At 42.4% G+C, this 27,315-nt stretch overlaps 1 long non-coding RNA gene across 1 annotated transcript in view; it reads right to left on the reverse strand.

Annotated features, from left to right (window-relative positions):
* Nucleotides 1–1,486: 1,486 nt before the first annotated feature.
* LOC121277129 overlaps nucleotides 1,487–27,315 on the reverse strand; it is a 38,028-nt gene continuing 12,199 nt past the window's right edge. The window contains exon 4 of the long non-coding RNA XR_005942814.1: nucleotides 1,487–2,605. This is a non-coding gene — a long non-coding RNA (uncharacterized LOC121277129). The remainder of the gene's footprint in view (nucleotides 2,606–27,315) is intronic.

Consider the following 27,315-nt stretch of genomic DNA (forward strand, 5'->3'; position numbering starts at 1 on the left):
GTCATCTCACCTGATTTTTGGGTTGGTGTGCACCCACCTGCAGGATGTAAAATTCTGCCAATAAAGCCCCAGATTTTTCCAAAAACGTCTGGTTGCTTGACCCAAGCTAGTCCAAGGTGCAGTGCGCAATGTTCCAGGGTTGGCTTTGATAGTTATCAAGATGATTTCTAAACTCTCACTCCCAACAATGAAGGCCCTCCTGGAGAGCACATCATGAAAAATCATTGGCTATGCACCCATGATTTCCTGCAGAATGCTTCCTGCAAATGCTGTTGTCCACTTGGAATGTGGAATTAGTCCTAGCATATTTGCCCTGTAGAGCTTTGCCCTTGTGCCAACTAATAGCATAATGATAATTGTGCAAAATTAAACCTGCAGTACTCATTTATAGGGATGAGCATAATTAAAGGTGAATGTCTACATGTGAGGCAAATAAAGCCTGAAAAGCTGCTCAACATAGTATATGAACTCAGATGTGCCTACTTGTGGCTTTAATGTTGGCACTGACAAAGCTTGAGAGGATCAAGGGAAGCTAGCTAATTAACATAACTCCGAATAACACCCACATTTCTAAGGCCATCATAAATGTTAACATTTCCTGAATCCAAGAGTGTAATTTTTATGTTTAAACAGTTTCAACAAAAGTGGGAAGATTCCAATTGACCCACGAGGCACTATGAGTAACAGTAATTTGACACTCTTCCTCCTCAACCAGACCTAAAGTCAGCTTCATGCTGTTGTCCAAATGTTCTTTTTAATATTTGTCAAATTTCTTCCATTGATGTATGGGAGAATGTTTCTTGAGGCTTGTATAATAGGACTTATCAGCTCCCAATCATATATCCATAACCTCAGGTAACAGTGCTTTAGTTTGAAGTGTGGAGGAAATGAATTCATATACTGGAACATGATTGATCCTCACTTTTCCAAATGTTGATGTCTTCTGTTTGCTTGGCTCACTATGCAAGCGTAATAGGAACATACACTTCAAGTGTAGGACTTGAAGACCACTGCTATCTATTTGCTCCAGTGTGAACATATTCATTTAAGAATCATACAATGCAGCTGAAGTAAGCTGCTTGAGAACCCAATTAACAACCTTTACAAACAAAAATCATAATTTTTTCTCACTTTTCCCAAAATGTTTAATTATCCATTTTGGAGGAGTAGGATCTTCAGATCAATGCTAAATGTGAACAAATAGCCTGTTAACTTTTTTCACTGAAATTAGTAGAGAGCAACAAATATCACCAAAGGGGTAGAAATTAGTATGTGTTGTGCCCTTTCTTCAGGCATAAAATGGGTGCAAAACAGTGGGTGCAGTTGGATGGTTTGTGTCCAGTCTGGGGACACAGTCTGGGCACATAGCATCATTTTGCTCTGGGTTATGATCCCTGTAGTGACCTATAACTTTTAAAAAGAGATTCAAACTTCCAGTTGATAGCTAAAAGAATGACACAACAAGATTTCATGTTTTAATTTTTTTTACTGTTATAGATGATTAAAAGCACTATTGACTAAACACTATTTTTTGTATGTAACATATATTTTAAACTATAGAGAGAAACATGTTCCTTTTATACTTATCACACATTGCACTCTCCACAGAAATATAGTTCTTTTAGTAAATGGTCCACAGTTGCTCCCAGCTTCCAATGGGCTCCTGTACCCCACTTCACCAAGTAGTAACTGCAAGTAACTGTCTCCAGGTACCTTCATCAGTTTTCTGAGAGTTCCTTGAATCCACCATCGGCAGTAAAGCCTTTTCTAATGATTCTCCTCCTGCCCCTGGTCATGCCAGGATGAATTTTCCGGAATCTTTGCATGGCTGTGGGGTGTGTATCTTTGACTAGAGACCATTTACGTCTATGGCTATGGCACCTGGCTATGGTAGCCACAAAGCCAAGCAGCTTCTTCTCTCGACTGACCACACATGACCTCTGCTGTCTGTCTGTGATATTCATTGATTTGTAGAGAAGCATGTAATCTGATCTCAAAAATGGCTTCCTCTGCCCTCTTCCCCATGGCACCGTGAAACAAATTAAACTTGTATCTAGGTAGAAATGTTAATTAGCTATCCTTGATCCCAACTCCTTTTCATCACAGAGGGGGAACACTGTCTTTGTGTGCTGTGTGTAAGTAAATGGACCATTTACAACACAACTGTTTATAGCCTGGTTCCTTCCAACACCTTTCTGAGACTTTAGGAGTATCAGAGTCTACTCATTGCAAACACATAGACTGCTGTCATTGTTTCCAAGCACAAAAACCTTGCATCTTCATCTCAGTAAAACAATCTAAGCTTTCCTTTGACCTGTAACAATCAAACCACTCAGATTTACTGGCATATGACTCTCTTCATTTACCCTAAATTTACAGCTAGCTCCAAAATATAATAACCTCATAAAGGTCATAATTGCAACACCTGTCTTAGTTCCTGCACACTTGTAGTTGGTGATTCATCACTCGTAGACCTCTCCCCTAACCTAGTTTCTAAAGTACGCATGGTACCAATCTCTGAGCAATTCATATTGAGCAACACTAAATCTTCAGAATGTTGGCCTCCTCTTCCTGAAATGGCAGAGGGGTTCCACATTTTCAACAACTGAAATGAAAGAGAGGGATAAAAGTTAGTTTTTAGTGTTAGGCAAGGGCAAGTGGCTGCTGAAAGCAATTGAAGTTTGTCATTAAGAGTCTTAAGGATGAGATAAAAGAGTAAAGGGTAAATGAAGATAAGGTGTGAAAAAACCCTGTGGGATGTCTTCACTAGGGCTGTCACTCACTATAGCATTACTTTCTCCCTGTGCATGCTAGCCAGCATAAGGAACAGGATATGCAGGCAGGGTCAGTCTCCTTCAGTCATGGCCTGTTACCACAGAATGTGCCCAACCTTATCCTGCAAGAAATAGGGAGAAGGTGCAGAGTGTGTGAGTATGAGCAGAAAGAGATAGAGTGAAGTGTGATGTGGTGATTGTAGAAGGCTGGAGGGAAATGGCAGAGGTGAGTATTGTGAATAATGAGGCATCAGATGGTGGAGCTGTAAGCAGAGAATAAGAGAGACAAGATTTAGGATTCTTGTCAAGTCTGTTGAGGATAAATTTGTTTCAACATTACAGCCATGTCCTAGGAACTAAGGTCCTGGCATTAGGTTCCTTTGAAACATCCTCCACTGGTAACAAAAGCGTTGTATGAAGGGATTTCTTCCCCTTAACAGGGGGAAAAACACAATCCCCCTTCTCCTTCCCCACTACCTGGATCAACGCCTCTACTGCAGCATTGGAAAACTGGGGAACATCTTCAGAACTTACAGCCATTTGTTTCTTAAGAAACTTTCCTTCATGCCTGCATCCCATTTAAAGGATACTGACTGCCTTCAAGTAGCGGTAATGAAGACAGGTTTCCTGCCTGTCAAAGGCACTGTGCAACCAATTAGTTGTAAGTGCAGTACTAGTTGCATGTCTGATCATTATAATGAAGTGGCAGTATCAATTTCACCATGAAGGCCCACATATTCACAATGTTTTATCATTGTGATTTTCTGAAAAGGTATTCAAACATGAAGTACTTCAAATTGATGCACAGTTTTACGTACACACCTAAAGTAGTTCAATTTGGTTTATTCAAAATTCCCAGCTTGGTCTGAGCTCAAATCTACAAGATGTTTCTAGAAAACATATACATTGAACTCTCTTATGACTACAGAAACAATAATAGCAAACTTGTAATTTTATGCTCTGCTAAAAGCAGTGAAAGTAAATGGAGAGCAAAGAAACCACACAGCAAACAGATGGCATAACTTTCACATGTGCAATGAAACTTGCATTGCTTACAAAAAGAAAGTAACATATTAGAGATGACGAAATGCCTGAATATTCAAACACAGAACCTTACTACAACACTCCAGCATTGAAAAAAAATCAAACATTCCTTCATAACAAAAACACCTTTCCCTTTATTCCTTTGGTTACATGAGCATCAAGTTCCTCACCAATAGTAGTCCTGATGGGTGAATTTTTATTTTTCACTCTGCCCTAGCACTGGTTAGGCACAGTGCTTTTAAAATACTTTTCATCTGATAAGGTTGCTAGGTGCATTATATTGGTAGCTTAAGAAGTTGTCGATCCACTATTAGCACAGATCTGTCCCCGCCACTGACAGACCTGCAGCTACAGGCCTGACTGCTGACCTTCTGGAGAACAGCAGTTAGAAGGTTGAGATCTAAAGAAATGGTAAGCCTTTTACCTTGTTAATTTTTGTCTGGTTGTTATCTAATTCCTCTGACTCTCTGACCTGGAAATGGGTGTCCCATGGATGTTACTACATGACATTGAGGCAATGCAAGAATATAGATCCTGTCAAAATGCATCATTGTGTCATATGCATGAACGTCACCAACCAAAGTTTGTGAATTTTTTTTTCATGAAACACTGCCCTTTTAAGTCTCAAAATTTATTTTGTTGTTCTTCTAACCAACAAATAAATGTCAATTTCTTTGGAGATATTGAAAAGAGAATTTAGTACATTTGAGAAGTACAAGGTATTTACACAAGGAAGTATTATCCTCTATGCTATCGTTCAAACAGTGCCCTTGATGTCAGGAGTAAACCAGCTCTTCACTGCCAGTGACTCAGTTACCATGGTGAATAATACTGATGAGTGGGAAACCCTGTGTGGTATCTTCATTGAAGATTGAAGCAGGGGCACTTAATGTCATGAGTGAAGCATTCTCCTAGGGAAGAGTGCCAAATGTCAGTCCACTCAATGAATATTTCCCAAGATAGAATCTATTAAGAATGACCATTGCACCATGTCAAGTACTCTTTCAGTATTAAGAAAATATGTGTTACCTTTTGCGATTTTTCCTACTGTGTCTGTTGGTTCAAATTGATTGTGCAATCTAACTAAAGAAACAGCAAAGGCGTTGCTTAAGTTGTCCTTAATTATGCCATTTCTTAATTTTGCTCTTGCCCATCTGCAGTCTGCCTGCTCTTGTGTCATTTTCAGCTGAAGGGCCAGATAGAGTATGATATTCATGTCTTTGGTTAGACCTGTTTTGACACTTTGGACTGGAGGGATTTGACAGGGAATTATGAGAGGTGCAATGATACATTTAAGAGCCTTGGAGAGCTAAGGCAGGTGTGGTAGCCTAAGCTACCAATATAATGCACCTAGAGATCTTATCAGGTGAAGGGTATTTTAGAAGCACTGTGCTTAACCAGTGAGTGAACAAGAAAAATTTGCCCCATGAAGAATATTATTGGTGAGGGACTTGGGCAATGCTCATGTAACCAAAGGAATAAAGGAAAAGGTGCTTTAATTATGAAGGAATTCTTGATTTATTTATTTAGTTACAATTCTAGAGTGTTTTAGTATGATTCTACATTTCAATGTTCAGGAGCAATAATTGAAGAGGACAAAGGTTTGAGGATGGTTTCATTGAGAAGGTATAGTACCTCACAGTGCCACTTTCTGACTCACATGCCTAACTAAGCAAATTGCAACTTCCAATCCCATGATTCCTTGGGCCTAATGCCTCCACACCATGACCTCTGCCTTTGTGACCCTGTTAATCTGTGAATTTATTGATTTAGTAGGTGACTGCCATTCTATTAATTTATTAGGTTATTAATAATTACTTAATTCTGTTGCAATGTTCATTAGTATTCTCTTGTTAATCACAACCTGTATTTATATAGTGTCTTTAACAAAATAAAACATCCCAAAGTTCTTCACAGGAATGTTATAAAATCAAATTCGACACCAAGTCACATAAGCAGGTATTAGGACAGGAGGCCAAAAAGTGTCAAAGAGATAGGTTTTATGGACCATTTTAAAGGAGAAGAAATAGAGAGTTTTAAGGAGGGAATTCCTGAGCTAAATGCCTAGGCAGTTGCGAGCACAGCTGACAATGGTGCAACGATGAAAATCAGGGATACACAAGAGCCAGAATTGGAAGAGCACAAAGATCCCTGAGGGTTGTGGGGCTGGAGAAGATATGGGCAAGACCATAATATGGAATGTAGGACAACAAAAGACCTTTTGGTATAATTCTTAGCTTGGCATCCAACCAGCATGCCTTGGGAAACTAGGAAGGTGTTGATGAAGAGATTTTTGTTTGTCAGTCTTCTAAAATTGAACTTGCTGAACTTAACAAGCTAAGAGACCAAAACAAGAAAAATAACAGAGATAATGCAGCCCAGTGAGAGACATTAGTGTTTTCATTATGAAAACGAGGCTTTGAATTGAGCTGAGGTGAAGCACGGTGTTCAAGCAAAATATAACCATCTTTTCCTAGAAAATTGATTTTTAAGGGGCTTCACAGAATGGAAAAATACTGGAGAAAGCAAAAGAAAGATGAATGACTTTCTGGGTGAATTCAAATCATGATTTAAACAAAGCCTGGAGAATATAACTGGGTATTGTATTTTTAAAAGATGTTTCATAGGATAGTATGACTTGTCAATATAGTAAACTAAATAGTTGTTTGGTAATACAGAACTCGAGTATTGCTGAAAAAAGATTTTATTGTTGAAGCTTTTCATCTTGCACTCATCAGGACAATTTGCAAGAAAAAACCAATGTCAGGGGAAACAACATATTTATACTATATGAGAAGAGAGTGCTGATTGGTTGGCAAGTGGACTCTGATTGGTATAAGTGTTGCCACAGAGAATGCGCCAGTTGATGATGAATGAGAGTTAACTGCTAAACATTGTTTGAAGTTTAAACCAGGAAGCTTGACACTGATTGGTCAAGACATAACCCTGGGGAATGAACCAACAAATGGATGTTACTTAGTTTGTTTAGTCCAAGCAGGAACAATGTGTGTACATCTTCTTTCTGTTTGCAAAGAACAGGGCCCTGTGTATTCATATATGCAGCTTTTGTTATGATCCCAGCTGAAGTTACCACTGGACAAGCCTGATCCCAGGGTAGAACCTAGCTGGATATATCCTAACTTTTCATTTGTTTGTTTAGATACATGGAGGGTAGCTATTGAACAGAGTCATAGGAGTCTGCAAATGAACTTTTAACAAACGAATAAAACATTTGTTAAACAAAAAAAAGGGGAACTAAAGTATAATACTCCTTCATCTTCAACTATACCTTTACAGATATATACAGATTTGCAAGGATAACACAAGTTACAAAAGCAATCTTATACTCTAATGTTCACAGTAAGTACACAGCCCATGTACCAATTGGCACCCTGTGGTCAGACACACCACACAGTGAAAACAAGTGACAGATATCACTATGGAACACTCCTCAACTTCCCTCCCCCACTTCACCCCTGCCACTCCCCGCCAGACACTTGTCACCTTGTGAGCCAACTGGTCTCTCTGAACTCCATCTTTCACATGAGGGTTTCCAATCTCTACTCTCCAAAACCGCGTCTTGGAATCTTCTCCCAAACTGATGCTTTCTCTCAGACGCCTTCCACAAGTGTTCACCTCCAGGGTTTTGAACTCTCCTTCCGATATTCCTCTTCCCTGGGTCACCACATTCATTCAAGCTTTCTTCTATGCACTGTCTCTCACTGACTCAGCTGTCAACAGTACACCACTGTTTCACATGTCCGTAGCAAAGAGTTACAGACCTTCAGTCATCTCCTTTGGACATTCTTGCCTCTTTCAAGTGGTTCTCATTTTAAATCTGCTTTCTGCAGCTTTTGTCTCTTTAAACTATAAGCTTGGAGCCTTTATCTCTACCCTTCACCCCTGACTTCATTAACAGGACCTTTTCTAGGTTCCTGTCCTTCCTTTCACTAGAAGGTCTTCTTGGGCTTTTACCTCTTCCAATCCCCTGGAATTTTGGGATTTTCCTTAGCTTGGGAACAGCCATCTGTCCCCTTTGCTCTAGTCTCTCCTGGCAGCAACTTTCAAAAAATCAACTGAACTCAAACAGCTTCCAAATCAAAACTGCTGTCTTTCTTTTTCTGTGTGTGTCTGTGGGAGGGACTGCCTCTTTGGACCCTATTGCTAGGCAACAGCCCAATTCTTCTAATCCTATTTGTTTAACTTCTTAAGTCATAAACTCTCATTAAAAATGCAAGTTACTTTTTAAAGTGAAACTAAAACTCAATTTGACCTTTCTTAACACAGAGATACAGAAATACATATCAAAATTAAACTTTAAAGCTGAAACTCATTCCAAACACCCACAAATAATGATATAACTTATTTAAGCTATCTCTATTTCCCAACACTTGTAGTACATGAAAATCCACTGCAAGCCCAACTGACAATATTAAATTTGTTGTTGGCGTACTTCTTAGCATACTGAGGATTATTTAGCAATTATTGTCAAATCACAGAATCACATCTAATGTTGGACACTGTATTTTGAGTTTTGTAAGCATGTACCTTGCCTTGCCCATTGCAAACAGTGGAAGGGACATGCTGTTTGATACGATCCGCCAGTCTTTGGGATGCACGGCCTACATAACTAGCAGAACATGTACATAAATTATGCTTGTTTCAGCTGAACAAAGTAAGTGACATTGATTCGTTGGTTCATTCCCCAGGGCAATGTTTTGACCAGAGTCAAGTTGCCTGTTTTAAATTACAAGCAATGTTTGGCAATTAATTGTCAGTCACCATCAACTGGTGCATTCTCTATGGCAACAGCTCTACTAATCAGTGTTCACTTGCCAACTAATCAGCACTCTTTTCTTATACAGTATAAATATGTTGTTTCCCCAGATATTGATATTTTCTTGCAATTGTCCTGATGAGTGAAGATGAAAAGCTTCAATAAGAAATGTCTGTTTTTTCAGCAATACTCATAGTAACCTAACCCCATCTCCTGAAAAAAGGCTAAAAAAAATTGGACACATTGGAGACCTGTACTGCAGTGGATGAAAGAAGTTCCTGCAAATTGGCTGAATGAGGTCTCAAAGAGAAAGAAAGAGAGCCCGACTGATCATCGGGAGAAGAGTATACAACCAGAGGAGCCAGCCACTTCAAATGATTGTATGACCAGAGTTAATAGTCTATTTGAGCTAGATATCAGTGAAGCATTCACTTTCTTGAAGTAACAAAGGGGCTGTTGTATTGTGTTTCTATGGTCTTTTCTCAATCTGTAAATTTGTAATCATTTTATGTAACCATTTTAACTTTCCTGCAATCATTTCAAATCTGTTCCCATGTAAATCTTTAGTCTTGGGTTCAAATAAACGAAAACCATTAAGCATTGCAGATTGTGCAAACCATTTTCATTTGCTTCTGTAGAATCAGGTTTCCTGTTGCAATTGTTTGCTATTATATTTTTCTCCTTTAAGTTTCCAGTTTTATTCATAGAATCATAAAATCATAGAATGCTTACAGAAGGAAGCCATTTGGCTTGTCATGTATGTGTGGCTCTCTGGAAGAGCGACTCACCTAATCCCACTCTTTCTTTTTTTCCTCAAAGCCCTGCAAATTTTTCACTTCAGATAATATCCAACTCTCTTCTGAAGACCTTGACTGAATTTGCCTCACCACACTCTCAGGCAAAACATTCCATATGCTCAGCATGCACTGCATAAAAACAATTTCCTCATGTTATTGTTGCATCTCTTGCCAATCACCTTAAATCGATGTCCTCTGGTTCAAGAATAGGAACCGTTTCTTCCTATTTAATCTGTCCAGACCCCTCATGATTTTGAAAATGTCTATCAAATCTCATCTTAATCTTGGAGAAGCTCCAGCTTCTCAGGAAATTTTTCTGCACTCCTCTCATGCCTTCACATCCTTCCTAAAGTGCGGTGCCCAGGTTTGGATACAATAATCCAGTTGTGGCTGAACTACAGTTTATATATTTCTTCTCCGCCGATGCTGCCAGACCTGCTGAGTTTTTCCAGGTAATTCTGTTTTTGTTTTTGTTACAGTTTATACAGGTTCATCATAACTTCCTTGCTTTTGTGTTGTATGCTCCAATGGTTAATAAGGCCCAGGATCATGTACACAATTCTTAATTTCTCCATGTGATATCAGGAAACATCTGAAGGCACTGGATACTGCAAGGACTATGGGCCCTGACAACATTCTGGCAATAGCACGGAAGACTTGTACTCCAGAACTTGCTGCGCCCCTAGCCAAGCTGTTCCAGTACAGCTACAACACTGGCATCTACCAGGATATTTGGAAAATTGCCCAGGTCTGTCCTGTACATAAAAAGCAGGACAAATCCAACCCAGCCAATTACCACCTCATTAGTCTACTCTCAGTCAGCAGTAAATTAATGGAAGTGGTCATCAACAATACTATCTATCAGGTGGCACTTGCTTAGCAATAACCTGATCACTGACTCCCAGTTTGGGTTCTGCCAGGACCACTCAGCTCCTGACCTCATTACAGCCCTGGTTTAAATGTGGACAAAAGAGCTGAACTCCCGAGGTGAAGTAAGAGTGACTGCCCTTGACCTCAAGGCCGCATTTGACCGAGTGTGGCATCAAAGAGCTCTAGCAAAACTGAAGTCAATGGGAATCGGGGAAAACTCTCTGCTGGTTGGAGTCATACCTAGCACAAAAGAAGGTGGTTGTGATTGCTGGAGGTCAGTCATCTCAGCTCCAGGACATCACTGCAGGAGTTCCTCAGGGTAGTGTCCTCAGCCCAACCATCTTCAGCTGCTTCATTAATGACCTTCCTTCCATCATAAGGTTAGAAGTGGGGATGTTTGCTGATGATTGTACAATGTTTAGCACCTTTTGCAACTCCTCAGATACTGAAGCAGTCCATGTCCAAATGCAGCAAGAACTGGACAATACCCAGGCTTGGCTCACAAGTGGCAAATAACATTCATGCCACACAAGTGTCAGGCAATGGCCATCTCCAACAAGAGAGAATCCAACCATCACCCCTGATGTTCAATGGCATTACCATCACTGAATCTCCCACTATCAACATCCTGGGGATTACCATTGACCAGAAACTGAATTGGACTAGCCATTTAAATACTGTGGCTACAAGAGCAGGTCAGAGGCTAGGAATCCTGTGGCGAGTAACTCACTTCCTGATTCCCCAAAGCCTACAAGGCACAAGCCAGGAATGTGATGCAATACTCCCCACTTGCCTGGATGAGTGCAGCTCCCACAACACTCAAGAAGCTTGGCACTGTCCAGGACAAAGCAGCCCGCTTGATTGGCACCACACCCACAAACATTCACTCCCTCCACCACTAATGCACAGTTGCAGCAGTGTGTACCATCTACAAGATGCACTTCAGAATTCACCAAGGCTTCTTCGACAGCACCTTCCAAGCCCACAACCATTACCATCTAGAAGGACAAGGACAGCAGATAGATGGAAATACCACCAACTGGAAGTTCCCCTCCAAGTCACACATCATCTTGACTTGGAAATATATTGCCGTTTCTTTACTGTCGCTGGGTCAAAATCCTAGAAATCCCTTCCTAACAACATTGTGGGTTCAAGAAGGCAGCTCACCACCACCTTCTCAAGGGCAACTAGAGATGGGCAATAAATGCTGGCCCAGCCAGCAAAGCTCACATCCCATGAATGAATTAAAAAAAACCTGCCCCGCCACTTTCAATGATTTCTGCACTTATACTCCCATGTCCCTTTGTTCCTGCACCTCCTTTAGAATTGTAGCCTTTATATTATCTCTCCTCGCTCTTTGTACCAAAGTGAATCAGTTTACACATTGTTATGCCCAGGTGAGAAGGGGTGAACCGGTTCCCCTCTATTCAACCTCCTCGATTGGTCACAAAAAAGGTTTAAGTTTCTTTTTCACAAGGATTTGCCTTTTCCAAATCAGAATGTATTTAACTGTGAGCAATCAGGAGCCAATCAAACAGGGTTTTCTTGAGTCAAAGATAGAGCAAATTTATTAAACACTAAACCTGAGAAAAATAATTAAAAATGCGATGTCAAACATTTAGCCTTCATGCAGTCATTAGGGCACACACATACACACACACACAAACACACAGACACACACACACACACACAAGCACACATACACAGGCATCAGAAATAAGGGGAGTTGGAGTCCAGTAAAAAAAAAGGTAAAAGAGTATATGGTTAAATGTCCTTGATTGTCCTTGAGGCAAAGATTTTAAATGCTGCGGCCGAATTGGATTAGCTGGTTTCTTGGGTACAATTAGATATAGAAGATTTTGCAATTATTATGGGACCTTGGTTTGGTGGTAGGTTTCTGGTAGAGCTGGCTTCTCAAACTGGGCGATACACTTATTCCAAAAGAGATAGAGGGAGAGAGAGCAGCCCTCAGCCTGTTTCCTCTGCTGAAGACTTTCTTAACACTGCCTGCGTCACTTGCAATCTCTCTCAAGTGGCTGAGCAGCCTTGCCTTGAAATACTTCATGCAATGTGTATTTCTAAGAGGTTTTGGACATGTCTGTCAATGGCAGCCATTGTTTCAACATCCAGAGCTTTCCATTTTTAATGTCTCTTCCTTAGACAAGTTTCGATGGGTACGCGGATTATAGGAAATGTCTCTCTCTTCACACTTCCCTGAGGGTGATTTGTTTGTTTCTCACCTTCACCTTGGAATGTGACCCTGTATTTTGAGCAGTTTGCTGTGTCAGTTCAAATTGCAAAATTTCCAGTCAGTTGAAAGATCATATTTTCTAAAATAAAGGGGCATAGCCTCATGTCAACATTTTGGCATTAAATTTAATCTGAAACTTGTCTACATATTCCACCAGCCTATCTAAGTCCTCTTGAAGTTTATTACTATCCTTCTCACAGTTCACAACAGTTCCAAGTTTTGTTTCATCTGCAAAATTTTGAAATTCTACCCTTTATATCAAAGTCTAGGTCATTAATAGAGATCAAAAAAATCAGTGGTCCTAACACTGAACCATGGGAAGCCCCACCATACATCTCCCTCCAGTTCAAAGAACAACCATTCACTACTATTTACTGTTTCCTGTCTCTCAGCCAGCTTTGTAACCTTGCTACCACTGATTTTTTTAAAATCCATGGGCTTCAATTTTGCTCACAAGTCTGCTATGTGGTACTTTATTAAATGCCCTTTGGAAGTCCATGTACACCATAACAAGCATATCATCAACTCTCTGTCACATCATCAAAAAACACAAGCAAGATAGTTACACATGATTTGCCCTGGACAAATCCATGCTGCATTTCCTTAATTAATCCACATTTGTCCAAGTCATTGTTAATTTTGTCCTGAATTATCTGATGGAATTTTCCGCTCCAGAGATTAGCAGCAGAATCTTCTGTGCCCACTGGTGGTGGGCGTGTTCGGTGACGTGAGCGGACAATATGGTGGTTTCGCAACGTTGTGAAACCAGTTTGCAAACGTCTGCTCTGTCCATCAATGGCAGGCTGCATTTCCCGCTGTTGGATGTCAGGAACCTCATTGCAATACATCTGCATATTATTATAAGCCCAGCTGGCCAGATTCATCCCCCCAAGCTGGATCATCTGCCCATGTCGGAGGGAAAACATGCTAGTGCAGAACACGTCTTGATAAGTGTGACATGCAGCAGTTAGGATGGACCATCAGGGCCTTGCTCATAACGTAGACATCAGGAGCAGAAGCTGCTGGAGTTCAACAGCAAAGGGGCACTGGAAGAATGTCTAACGTATGCTGGGTGGATTCTCATGGGCATGGCTCTGGCATGAAGCAGCTTATGGAAGACGGAAAGTAATCATTGAAGGTCTGCTCACAATGGATGGTTGTTGAGGGGGCGGAGAGGAAGGTCCAGCTATGCTTGGGAGAGGAAAATTTACCGGGGTGGTGTGGGAGAGGCAGGTCTATGATTCACTAGGAGAGGATGGTGTGTCGGGGGGGTGAGGTTGGGAGAGGGGGAACGAAGGTGTTGGGTGGAGTGAAGTTGGAAGGGGGGAACGAAGGTGGCAGTGGGGTGACACTGTGTGGGAACAAAAGTGTCAGGGGGATGAGGCTGTGAGGGGGGAATTAAGGTGTTGGGGGGGTGAGGTTGGGAGGGAGCAATGAAGATATCAGTGGGGTGACGTTGGGAGGGAGTACAGGGGAGGAGGGGGTAATGGGGGAGAATACGGCAACTGGGGAGTTGGTGCAAGGGTGGGAGGAAGGTGTAAGGGAAGGAGTCCAGGGAAGGGAAGGAGTCCAGGGGGAGGAAGGAGTAAGGGTGGAGGAAGAAGTAAGAGCGGAGGAAGGAGTCAGGAAGGGGGAAGGAGTAAGACTGGAGGAAGAAGTAAGGGTGGGGGAAGGAGTCCAGATAGGGGAAGGTTAAGGGTGGAGGAATGAGTGAGGAGTGGGAAAGGACTCAAGGTGGTGGGCAGGGAGGCGGGTGGTGCGGAGTCTTCTGGGTTGGAGGGGGAGGTAGGCGGTCCAAAACAGGGGTGGGGGATCCTGAAGGGAGAAGGAGTTCCAAGAGGGGGAAGATTTCTGTGGGATGGGGGGGGGGGGGAGGAGTTCCAAGAGGGGAAGGGATCTGGAGGGGTGGATATCCAGGTGAATGTGCAAAGAAGAGCTCAGTAGGGTCCATGACTGCCTCGTGCGGAGCAAACAGGGTGGGTGTGGGACGAGGAATGGTGAGAATGACTGTGGGCAGAGTGAGGCAGTAGGATGGGGAGGTTAGGGATAGACAGTATCGGTAGGTGGGACGGCGAAGATGGCTGGTGGGGACTCAGAGGCAGACATTGACCCTGGGAGTGGGAAGGAGGAGGTCAAGGAGGTTAATGTGGATGGGGGTGGTATTTTTGGGAAGGAAGGGAAGGTGCATGTTCACCTGGACATCACCGAAAGAAAAGGGTTGTGGCTGGTAAGTCATGGTAGGGGGCTGGAAGCTGATCCCAGGATTGTTGACAGTGATTGGGGAAAGGAAATGGGTGATGGGGGGAGGGGAAAGGATGGGGGAACTGGAAAAAAATATTAGATGCACCATGCTTGCTAAATTGAAAATGAAACAAGAGTTGTGGTGGGCGAGAACAGGTGCTGCATAGGTGATGATCAATGGTTGGGAGGAGATGCAGGTCAGCTCAGAAGGGCAACTGAAAACAAACCCCAGCAAGCAATGTGAGATGGGAAAAGGGGCACCACGAAACCCCCCCAGGTGCCCCTTCTCCTCAAGGAGTCAGGCCAGGACCCTCGGACAAAATGCTCAGGACATTGAGATGAGTGTGATACGTGAATGATCCGTATGCGTGGAGAGTGCTTCCATGAGGCTGCGTAAGACCCTGCCACAGACACACTTCTTCCTCCAGGATCACTGTGGTTCAGCTGCGCGCAGCTGAACTGCTAGTAGGGGGAGTGGGGAGATGTAGTGGGAGGACTCGTGAAGCCTGTCAATGAAGCTGAAAGATACCATTACACATTATTCAGTGGAAGTGAATATATTTTCAGATTGTAAAGTGACAAAATGTGTTCACCTGTATAACCAACTGTGATCAGAATTTCTTAACTTTTGAATGTCTTAGACTTCTAGGTGCTGCCCTGACATCTGCAACAGGAGTGGAGACAGCCTGTGCAATGGTTGGCCCCAATACCTCTGATGAGTTTGGCATGGGTCCTATGGAGAACCAAGGCCTTTGGGGCCTCAGATTACTTTGGCTATTCTCCTGTGGGCCAGCTGCTCCCTCTGCAGTGACAGAGGACAAGGTTAAGGAGGTCACAGTCAAAGGGGACTCAGAGGGAGAGGACAACCTCTGAGATTCCTGAGTGGATAACTCAGTGATGTCCAGCTGCCCCTCCTCTTCCCTTCAGGTGTCCAAGGGTCCTGGCCTGACTCCTTGAGGAGAAGGGGCACCTGGGGGGATTTTGTGGTGCCCCTTTTCGCTCTCACATTGCTACAGCAGAAACTCACCCATGGCTACCGCAATTCTGCACACCTCTCCACATTCTGCTGGAACAGTGTTGTGATCCCAGCTGAGGATAACTCTGGACAAGCCTCATCCGAAAGTGGAACCCAGCTTGATAAATCCTAACTTTTATTTGTTTGTTTAGATACGTGAGGAGTGGCTACTGAACAGAGTCACTGGAGTCAGCTGATGAACTTGTAACAAAAGAATAAAACATTTATTTAACAAGAAAAGATGAACTGTATTACAATATTCCCTCACCCACAACTATACTTTACAGATATATATATATATATACAGATTTGTAAGGATAACCCAAGTTACAAAAGCTATCTTATACTCTAATGTTCACAGTAAGTAGACAGTCCATGTACCAATAGGCACTGTTTGGGAGGGACCTGCCTCTCTGGACCCCAGTTGCTAGGCAACAGCCCAATTCTTCTACTCTTGTTTGTTTAACCTAGTTGCAACAGTCGTAAAAAACCTCATTATAGATGCAGGCACCTTTTGAAAGTGAAACTAAAACTCAATATGACCTTTTCTTAACACACTGATACAGAAATACAAATCAAACTTAAACATTAAAGCTAAAACTCATTCCTAACACTCAAAAATACCAATATGACTTACTTAAACTGTGTCTATTTCCTAACTTATGTGTTATCCTTATTCTTTCGTTATAAGTTCATCAGCTGACTCCAGTGACTCTGTTCAGTAGCCCCTCTCTACATATCTAAACAAAGAAATAAAAGTTAGGATCTATCAGGCTGGGTTCCATTCTGGGATCAGACTTGTCCAGGGGTAACCTCAGCTGGGATCGTAACAAAGTGGGGGCTCTTGCAGGATTTGAAATGTGGACAGTGGGCAATTGGGCGTGGAATAATAATTGGTTTGGTATTATCATTTTAAGGTTGGAAATCCTTGAACACTGGTGGGATCTGTGAAACCTTTTAACAAGTACATGAATGTAAAGAGGTAATGGACATAGAAATTGGAGTTGCTGTGAGGTATATTATACAGGTTGGAATTTAAAATGGCTTTGGAAGTTGCTAAGGCTTTTTTATGGATGGAAAATGTAACTCTGACTGGTTTACAGAAATTAACCAAGAGTAAGATAATGGAGTTGGCGGATAAGCTAATAGCACAGCATTTGAAACTGGAAGGGATAACAGGGAGACTGCATTCTCCAGGGCGTGAGTCAGAGCTGGAGGTAGTGAGATTTCAGTTAAAATGACGAAGCCTGAACTTGAACAAGCAAAGGAACTGAAAAAAACTTGAATTTGAGGCAAAGGAAAAAGAAAAAGAAAAAGAGTATTTCAAAGAAAAATGGAAATGTGAAAACTCAACCTCCAGAGGGAGAATTTAACAATGGAGGAAAGACAGATGGAATGAGAAAGGGAATACTGGCTTAAAAGGTTGGACCTTAAAAAAAAATCTCAGGTGCTGAGGAAAGTTCTGATGTTAAAAAAGCCTTCAGCCCAAAACCTTGTGGTGAGATGTTTAAGTTTGTGCAAGCTCTTCTGAAGTTTGAGGAAAGGAACGTGGAGGCATTCCTTATTTCATTTGAAAAGGTGGCTAAGCAAATGAAGTGGCCAAAGAAATCTGGACATTACTTTTACAGTCTAGGATGGTAGGTAGATCTCATGAGGTTTAAGCTTCATTTTCAGAAGAAGTATTGGTGGATTATGATGCAGTAAAAAAAGCGTATGAGTTAGTCCGCAAAGCATACGGGCTGAAATTTCAGACTATAAGGAAACAGTCTGGGCAGACCTATATTGAATTTAAAAGGATAAAAACAAAGTAATTTTGACCATTGGATATGAGCATTAAAGGTAGAGATGACGTATGAAGCTCTTAGGGAAATAATTCTCTTCGAAGAATTCAAAGGTTCACTTCCTCTTGTAGTTAGAACCCATACTGAAGACCAGATGGTTAAAACAGCTAGACAGGCAACGGAGAAAGCTGACGATTATAAACTGGTATATGAATCTAAACCTTTTTTCCATAATCCCCATAAACCCGAGAGGGATAGAAGATGGGAATGTAAAAGGAAGGCAAGTAGCCAGGGGAGAAAAGAGATAGTTGGGGATTCTCATGAAATTTCTCCTCAGACCAGAAAGGAAGGTGCTGAGGGTGGAAGTGAGATTCGGAAGCCTAAGTGTTTTCATTGTAACAAGGTGGGCCATATTAGGGCAGATTGCTGGAGATTACATGGCAGTCATATTGCAGTAGTAGGAACACCTAAGGAACCCTCAGGAAAGGGATCCTCAGAAAAGGAAATGGCTGTTAAAACTGCAGAGCAGTACAGGTGAAACGTGTTCCATCAGAACATACGGGAAAGGGAGGTGTGGTTCAGGATAGTCCAGAGAATTCTTCTTTGATTACTGGTGGAGGAAGTCAGGCTATTGGAGGGTCTGGATATTTTGTTTCAAAGGGAGAAGTGTTCCCTTACTGTTCCAACAAAATGAGTAAACATATTTTGATGGATACAGGGGCAGATCAATCATTGATGGTGGCTGATGATACAATTTGTGTTTCAGGTTTGAAGGAAAAAGTAATGAAAAGGGGTATTAATGGAATTTATGAGCCTGTTCTCTTGTGTAAAGTTAACTTAAAAAGTCACTTTGCAAATTGAATTGTTACGGTGGAAATTATTCCTAAATCACCGATTGAAAGGGTGGATTTTATTCTGCGTAATGAGTTGGCTAATGGAGGCAGTAATGTGGCAACAACTGTATTGCAGCAGGCAGTTGACTATGTAGATCTTAGCCAAATTCAGAAAACTACTGTGGCCAAAAATGAGATGCTGATGCTGATAACAAGCAATTGAAGAAAACCTGATTAACATTGATATTCAACTTTCGCATATAAAAGAGGAGTTTGCTAATGAAAGAAGAGAATTGGTGAGATCAATTGAGAAACAGTCACAGAAATGAAAACTCTTGACTGAGGGCTTGAAATGTCTAAATGATAAACTTGTAAAAACAAACTAAACAAAGGTCAATCTTCAGTTAAAACTCGATAAACTTCAAGCATCAGTAGTTGCTATGAAATATCAGGGAAAATACCTTGCTCAAGAAAAGGAATTGTTGGTAAATCAGAATAATTGGTTGAATGCAGAATTAAAAACCAAAACTAACAAACTGTTAGAAATTTGCCGTGAAAAGAACAATGAGTTTTTTGAACTTCAAAGCAAACTGGAAGAAAGGAAAGAGATGTGTGATAGAGAATGTCACGTTCCAAAGTTGTTCCTGTGAATAAAAACTTTTTGCTGAATTGTGGTACAGTTGAGCAAAGAACTGATTCAAGTAAAATCAACTTCAGTAATGGACAATATGAAAACAACTAAAGTGCCTGCAAAACTGGAAATCAGGAATTGCCAACAAAAAGGACTGAAAGTGCAAGATGGCCTGGAAAAGTCAATGGCCAGAGACACTGATTTACAAATGATTGCTGGTGCTAATATACAAGGTACAGCAGTTGGAATCCAGGCAAGTGGAAAGTTTGCAAAAGACCATCTAAAATCTGGAAAGGAGTGGAATGATATAGCTCATGGATTATGCAAAAGGATTGAAGGGTTGGAACGAACTATGAAACTCCACAGGGAGAACATAATTGACATTGCTCAAAAAGAAGTGGAAAAGACCTCTTCAAAATGGCATCTGGAGAAACAACAATATCATAAAAGTTTAAAGATTAAACCAAGCAGGAGTATGAAACCCTTTTGTGTGAACATAAAAAGCACTTAACAACATCCTTGAAATGGCAAAAGGTGATTTTGATCAGAGAAGAAATGAGATATTAATTCACAACATGCCATTTTGACTTTGCTAAGTCGAAATAAGAATTTACCACATTTGAGTTCAGGAAATGGGCTGGAGGGTGGAATTACACCTATTGCAAATGAGAAGGACGATTGGGTTGTAGACTTAAATAAAACATTCTCTGCTGAGTTAAAGACTGGGAATAAGAGGAAAAAGAAACATAAAGAGTTGAGTGATGATAATACTATGATGTGTAAATTCTACTAATCTTGTTACATTTATTGACTTTGTTTAAGTACATTTTTGTAATTGTACAATATGATGTTATGAATTGGAGTGGAAAACTTATATATATAATATGTAATAAGCTTTACTGTTGTGAAGCTTCCTTTCCTCCAAAGGGAGAGACCTGGTGTTAGGAAAGAGAGACAGTTTAAATAAGTTATTTTGGTATTTTTGGGGGTTAGGAACAAGTTTTAGCTCTAATATTTGATTTGTATTTCTGTATCAGTGTGTTAAGAAAAAGTCAAATTGAGTTTTAGTTTTACTTTAAAAAGATACCCGTATTTCTAATGAGGTTTTTTTATGACTGTTGCAGCTAGTTTAAACAAACAAGAGTAGAAGAATTGGGCTGCTGCCTAGCAACAGGGGTCCAGAGAGGCAGACCCCGCCCACGGACACACACAGAAGAAGAAAGATGGCAGTTTTGTTTTAGAAGCTGTTGGAGTTCAACTAGTTTTGAAGGTCGTTGCCAGGGAAGCAGCCTAGAAGGGACAGATAGCCAGCTCCAAGCTAAAGTTGGTTGAAAGCAGCTGCTAGAGGACATGAGCTCCAGAGGATATGAGCCTGATGGAGATATGATGATGTGCGTGAGAGTTAGTGGTGTTGTCTCTTGAGGTGTGAGATCTCTGTGGATGTGTAATGGGTTTGTGAGTGTGTGAGTTGAGAGTGATGAGAAGAATGACTTGCCCTGTTGGACTGGATGAGACCATTCATCTTCTTTTAGCACTGGATGGCTGTCCTCTTTTGCAGGGCATTGGCATTGACCACCGCTGCCACCACATCCAGTGCTAGATTGGTGACCTTGCTTGCTGGTCTTCACTCAGAGCTGGGGTTCAGGACATCCACTGCATCCAAAAGTCACTCAAAGACGCATCATTAAACCGGAGGTCTGCAGTCTTTTCACCTTTTAGTGCCATGTCTTCTATGCAGCAGTTCTGGTCTGGAAGCACTAGAGGTGTGCACGTGGCTGCACTTTAAATATGGCGCCTGGCATGATGAAGCAATGAGGTGACGCTGCAGCAGGCGAATGAGAGCCCATCTGCCATCGAAACAGTGTGTTTCGTGGGAATGCATAATTAATGAGGCAGTATTGCGACTATATGGCGCGAAAAGCTGCCATTGTGGCCGGCGGATAAAACACCCTTTCTCCTGCCCACTACCTCACCTAGTGCAAATTTAGGACAATTCTATTCCAAGTTTGGTGGCGGGTGTGAAAGGCATCGAAATTCCCACTGGCCGGTGTTTCCGTGTCAGATCGTCCGCTTTTCAGCTCATTACATACACATAAATGAGCAGCACATCGTTTTTCATGGCAGGGCAGACTGTGATTCATCTGCCAAGCCATTACCTCATCAGCTTATAGTTCCGAGCACCACATGTAAACAACACCTACTCTCTCAGTCACTCTCTGTGGCCCTGGACCTGTTGCGGTTTGTGGGGCTCCGAGAAGAGACAAACGCTATGCGCCCAAGTTCTGCAACAAGGCACTGGCAACATTCCTCCTAGCAGCTGAAGACCAACAGCAGATCCTTTAGTCTGTGTTTGGAGCCGCAAGTCCACCAACTTTACCAATAAGGTTTAGGAGCAGTTCACCGGGCGGGGGGAGGAGGTGTTAGGGGGGTGGGGGGGGTGTCAGCGCCTATGGTCCTCGGGAGAGGACTGCTCGTCAGTGTAGGAGGAGAATGAATGATCTCATTCGCTCACCAGGGTAAGTCAACCTTCTCCTCCTTTCAACTCACACTCCTATAAATCCCTCAGGCATTTGCAGGGTTACAGCCCACAGGGATCTCAAACACCACCAGCACAAGGGACATCACCTCTTGTCACATCCTGCATAACTCTGCAAGATTAGAGGTATGGGTCGAGGCCCTAGATGCCAGACTATTAAATGGGAGGATGCCGCTTTAGACTGAAGGTCTGGCTAGCTTGGCTTAACATCATCCCTGAGCCAGCTCTCCGATGGGCAATCCACATGGTTACCTGATCGTGGCAATGCCAACAGTGTGTCAGGTTTACTTGAAACTGCTAGAATGAAAATGTGGAGGCCTCAAATAGGATGAGAGTGAAGCTCCACTACATCTGATGTGTGCTCTTTATGATCAATGATGTTACTAAGTAATGGCTAAATGCAGCCTCGACATTTTCTGGGTCACAGATGACAAGGCAATGCTGAACATGAACTTGGGAAGCTTCAGATGAAGGCTGGGTCATGAGTGGATGTCAATGATCAGACAATTGTGCTGCTGAAGCTTTCTCTATGCATGCAAAGGTGACCTGACTCACAGGCTCACAACAATGATTGAGAGTGACAGATCACAGAGTCCTAAAGAGCAATCTCATGCTGGGGGCTCAGTATGAGGATGAGGTCAGAGCATGAGGGATGGCCTGTGGCCACAATCCAGATTCAGATCAGACCTCAGGCTTTCAGGTCAGAACCAGTGATTGATGATTGTCCTCCTTGAGGCACCTTACAATGCTCCAGGAGTACTGCCATGATGCATTGAGGTTTGCAGTGCTGCTCCTGCCTAATGAAGGCTGCCATAGGAGTGAAATGTTGGTGCAATGCTTGAAAAGACTGCACAATATCTAATTTTTCCACAGAGTGTGCTAGTGGAGCTCTTATCCCAAACAGAACAGCCACCTGCTCCAGAGGCTGCCTAGCCTTCCATAGATGAGGCCATCTTCAAGCGAACATCTGAGATCAAGGAGCATGTCGTAGAATGAGCCGAGTTGTACCTCTCCTCTGAAGCACTCTGTGGTTGCCAAACAGGCATCATTAGCTACATCTTTTGGGGGTAGCCTTCGTCTGATGAGCCAACCTCAAGTGCTCTGAGGGCCCTCAAAGATCTGTGGCACCTGCGAGTGACTCAAGTGCCTCATACAGACCTGCATAATCTGCTTTTGGTGATAACAGATCAGCTGCACTTAGATTGGAAGCTTTTCTATTGACGAATCAGTGTGGTTGCTGTCAAGGTGCGTTAATGCCACATGTGTGCTGCAAATTCCGCTGCTCTGGTAGCCTGGCTGGCTTCATCCAGGAAGAACAGCATGTAATTCTGTGCCTTACTGAATAGGACATCAGTGACCTCTCGGATGCATTTATGAATGGAGGATTGTGATATTCTGCAGAGATCCCCATTGGAGCCCTGGAACAAAGCCACTCGCAAAAAAGTTGAGTGTGGGGTCACCTTTAGAGCCATTGGCAATGGATGGCCTCCCAGCCTGTGTGGCATCAGATCCTCCCGAAGAAAGTGGCCAATGTGAGCCAGCACATACTTTGACGAGTGAAGACATCTTCAGCACTGTCTCTTGTTCATCTGCAAGTATGAGAGGCATCTTCGGTAAGCCCTGGGTCGTGCCAAAAGCTTCCATGGAATTTGTCTCTCCGCCTTAGCCTCTGGGTCTTCATGGGGTCCCCTGGCCCATGTTCTTCAGGACGAGGCTCTTCCCTTTGCCCTGCCTGACGGCAATGGGCCATTCTTCTCCTCTTTAGTTGCATGAGAACCATGAAAAAAGCAGCGCGTCTGCTGCCTCCATACTGCCCTCCCTCTTGTTTCTGTTTGATGATTGAACAGAGACATGATTGAATCTTACCCAGCAAAAATCACTTTCCATCACCAAGCTAGGGAGTCATTGGGAAGCCCTTGAGCTGCCCTAATTCCAGGCATTCCAGCCCTAGATCCTCCCTTGCAGCTGCAGCACAGCCCTAAGGATAACTGGAAGCTGAACACCAAAAGAAAAGTCCCCAAACATCCAGGCATGATAGCGCATTCACAAAGGGAGTTGGATCTGGATGAGTATAGCCAGGAACTACCAGCCTTAGTCGGGGTAAGGTTATGCTGCCTCCTTTGGAGTAGACTAGAGCCCAACATTGCACTAATATAATGGCTGCAATTGTTGAGCTGTGTAAAGCCTGAACCTCTCAGCTGCACTGTGTACGGGTCTTGGAGTATTTTTCATATGATGGATATAATGGAGACTGACTGCCACATCTCAGCTGACATCCAAAGCCCATCTCCTGTTGAGTTATGTCCCAGAATGAGGAAATTGTCAGAGTTGAAAGAAAACGGACTCTGGGCAAAAAACATGTTTGTTTATTTCCCTTCCAGGAATACACAAAGAGATGGGTTAAAAAGCTAGCTGCACACCTGATCTGTGTGCGCTAGTGTGCTAGTATGCCAGTGACAATGACAGCAGATCAACTAGGCACCCCTGCTGCTTGTAGGCAAATTCTATCTCCCTCTCCCTGTTGCTGCAGGCAAGTCAGCAAAGCCACAATCAAAAAGGAAATAGGACACCTTCTTCAGCCAACCTAGCAGAACCAAGTGACCCCAAACCAACTGCTAAACTGTTAGTCAGCTCTACCGGAATCACCCAACTGAACAGCCTCAGCGTTTCGCCATCCACGCCTCACGGACAAGCCAAAGACTGATTTGTATATCTTTTTAAATTTTTATTTGGACTTAACTTCTCATTTCTGATCTGTCTGTATGTGTGTTGTGATCTTTTTATTTTTTCTCCAGTTTTAGTACCTTAAAAACTTACTCTTTCTTTGACTCAAGAAAGCCTGTTTAAATTGACTCCTTCTAAAACATAAATATATTTGGACTGAGAAAAGGTATCCATAGGGAGAGGGGAGCCCCCTTAAATTAATCTTGTTGCAAACAACTGAGGGAGTTGATTAAAAAGGGGATCCAGCACATTCCTCCTCGCCTGGGAGCATAAAGTTAGGGTCCCATTCAGGAAGGTAACAAATTGGGGGGCCTTGCCTGGGGACCGGTCATAACAAATTGGGGGCTTGGTGCCAGAATAGTTCCCACAGACACAATGAAAGAGTTAGGGCGGTGAAAGTAAATTGTTCCTTTGCAACCAATTTTTAAAAAATGCAAAAAGGCTTTCTTCAATCTGCCCAACTAAAGTGTAAAAATGTCTACATTTGATACCAGTATTTTTACAGATGGAAGGGACCATAGTTATGAAAATTTAACAGTTCTGCCCCTAGAACAGTTAAAAGAGTTAACAAGGCACTTAGAATTAAAATTTCACCCAAAAGACAGAAATCCTGAAATTTTAAAAGGGGTGGCCAAGGGTCTACAGGTGGAAATTGTGGACGATGAAATGGATAGAGTAGTGGTAGAGAGATTAAAATTGGGGCAGCTTGAATTAGAGTTTCAGGAAAGAGAAGAGAAGAGGGAAAGAAAGAAAAAGGGAAGAGAAAGAGGGAGAAGGGAAGAAAAGGAATCTTTCCAAAGAGAATGGAAAGAGACAGGAAAGAAAAAGGGAAAAGGATGAAGCTTTCCGGAAAGGGAGATAGAGGCCTCCAAGACATTCCATTAAATATTACCCCTGAGCAGTCAGGAAAAATCACTTGAGTCAAAAGAAGCTGAAAAGGCAGAAGGAAGCCTTTTAGTGATACAGGGAACCTAGAATGGCCCAGAGACCTTAAAGGGGGCAATAGAGCCTATAAGGGTTGAGGTAGCTAGGCAAGGGCTACTTACAATTGAAGAGGCAGGGTACACACAGCCAAAGTCTGTAAAAAGTGTAAGGAACATATCTTTTTATTCCTGTTGGACTGTTGTAAAGAACATATCTTTTTATTTTCTTGGACTGTGGCTTTAAAATTGGACTGTGGCTTTAAAAAATACCATGGCTGCAGTTGAAAGACATGTTTGCTGGAACAGGATGAGGAGTATCTACAATATTGCTATCCTGGAACATAGAGTGCCATAAGAGAACAGGATGGTGCTGGAAAGGCATTCTGGACTAGGGGGAACTGCCTAATGGCAGCATTTTAATTGGTTCCTGACTAGGTGACCAAGATTTTATGTGATAGCAGTGAGCAGAGAGATCCTAGCCTGCAAAGAAAACACACCTAAAACCTCTATCTCCTGTGTATGTAAGATTCCAGTAAATCTACAAGGCCAGCTAGCTGGTTTTTTCTTCATATCTCTGTAACCTGCTCTCTCTGAGAAAAAAACCCTGTCAAGAGGTAAGGGAGAAAATCACCAGCAGAGACATTGAAAAGCAAGTTTTGAACCAGTGAACTAAAGACTGAAAGTGCTGGAAGACCATCTCATGTCATTAACAATGAACCACAAGGAATTTGGGAAGACATTAATCAAAATCTGGATTGGTACTATTGAACTGTTCTTTCCCACCCTCAAAGTCCAGGTTTTGTATGTCTTATGTATGTGTGTGTGTGTGTGATTGTATATAGGGGTTAAGAAGGGGTAGAATTTATGTTATAGTGTTAAAAGTTAGCAGTTCATGTTTCTTTTTTTTGCCAATGGTTAAAGACAATTTGTTTAATAAACAGTTATTTACTTGTTGAGTTTACAAATCTGGTGGTCATATTCTGTTAACCTAAATTAAACACTTAGGTAGAATTGGGGCAATCTGGTGGTTTAATCAAACTTTTCACATTTGTCTCAGCTTGGGGAGCAGTGGGGCTTGATATTACGGCGTACCATCCCCAGTGAGTCGTGACAAGATGCAGAGAGCTTGAGAGTCTTCAGGGGCCCAAAAGGAGGCCAGTAAGGGTTGGATTAAACTTCTTGAATTTAAAAAGCCAAGTTTAGATCAGTAGAGTTAACAAGGATCCAGAAAATACCGATGGAATTTAAAGCAGGCAAAGGGGATGATCTGGAAATGGGGTTAGTCATACATTTTTTGCAAAATTAAACAGGGACGAGGGGGTTCCAAGACAAGTGAGGAGACAGTGAGAAAGGTGCCACACCCAGCTGCAGAGCTACGGGAAGTTAAAAGGGCCAAGGACAGGCCTGCAGAAGTACAAAGAAACAAGGTAGAACCTGAGCAAGTTGAAAGGATCAAAGTTAGACCAGCGATAATAAAAGAGGTCCATGACAGACCTGTAAAGGTTAAAAAAGCAGGTAGGAATAGGCCAATGATCTGTTTGGCAAACAGCTTCATGGCATATTTGAATGGGGACGAGGTGAATTCCCAAACAGGTAAGCAGATAGTGAGGGAGGTGCCTCACCTGGTTTAAGAGCCACAAAGGAGTATGATAGGAGCCGAATGTCCACTTGGAGGTGGTAATGTTCCAGGAGCCATGGAACAGATTAGGGGAATGCAAATTTCCAAGACAACAGAGGGTGCTAACGAACCAGTGTCCTGTTTGATCGATAGCTTCATGGCAGATTTAGATGGGGACGAGGGGAGTTCCCAAACAGAGAAACTAATAGTGAGGGAATTGCCTCACACAGTCAAAGAGCCACATGGCAGAACAGTAAAAGCTAGCCAGCCCCATGTGGACCTGGGTGTACCAGAGGACATGGGACATTGAGGAAGTCATTACCCTGTGAGCAAACCCACACTTGCCAGCACCCAGAAGGCAAATGAAGTGTTCCAGTTAACTCCCAGGCATCAAAAATGGGTGGACAGTACTCTGTTGAAGAGCCTGGTGGAAGGAAAAAGGCTGGGATGGGAATGACAAAGGTTGGAAGAATGCAGCCAACGAGGGGCTAGCAAAATCC

Source organism: Carcharodon carcharias, chromosome 4 (genome assembly GCF_017639515.1).
Source record: "Carcharodon carcharias isolate sCarCar2 chromosome 4, sCarCar2.pri, whole genome shotgun sequence".
In the NCBI taxonomy this organism is placed as follows: Eukaryota; Metazoa; Chordata; class Chondrichthyes; order Lamniformes; family Lamnidae; genus Carcharodon; species Carcharodon carcharias.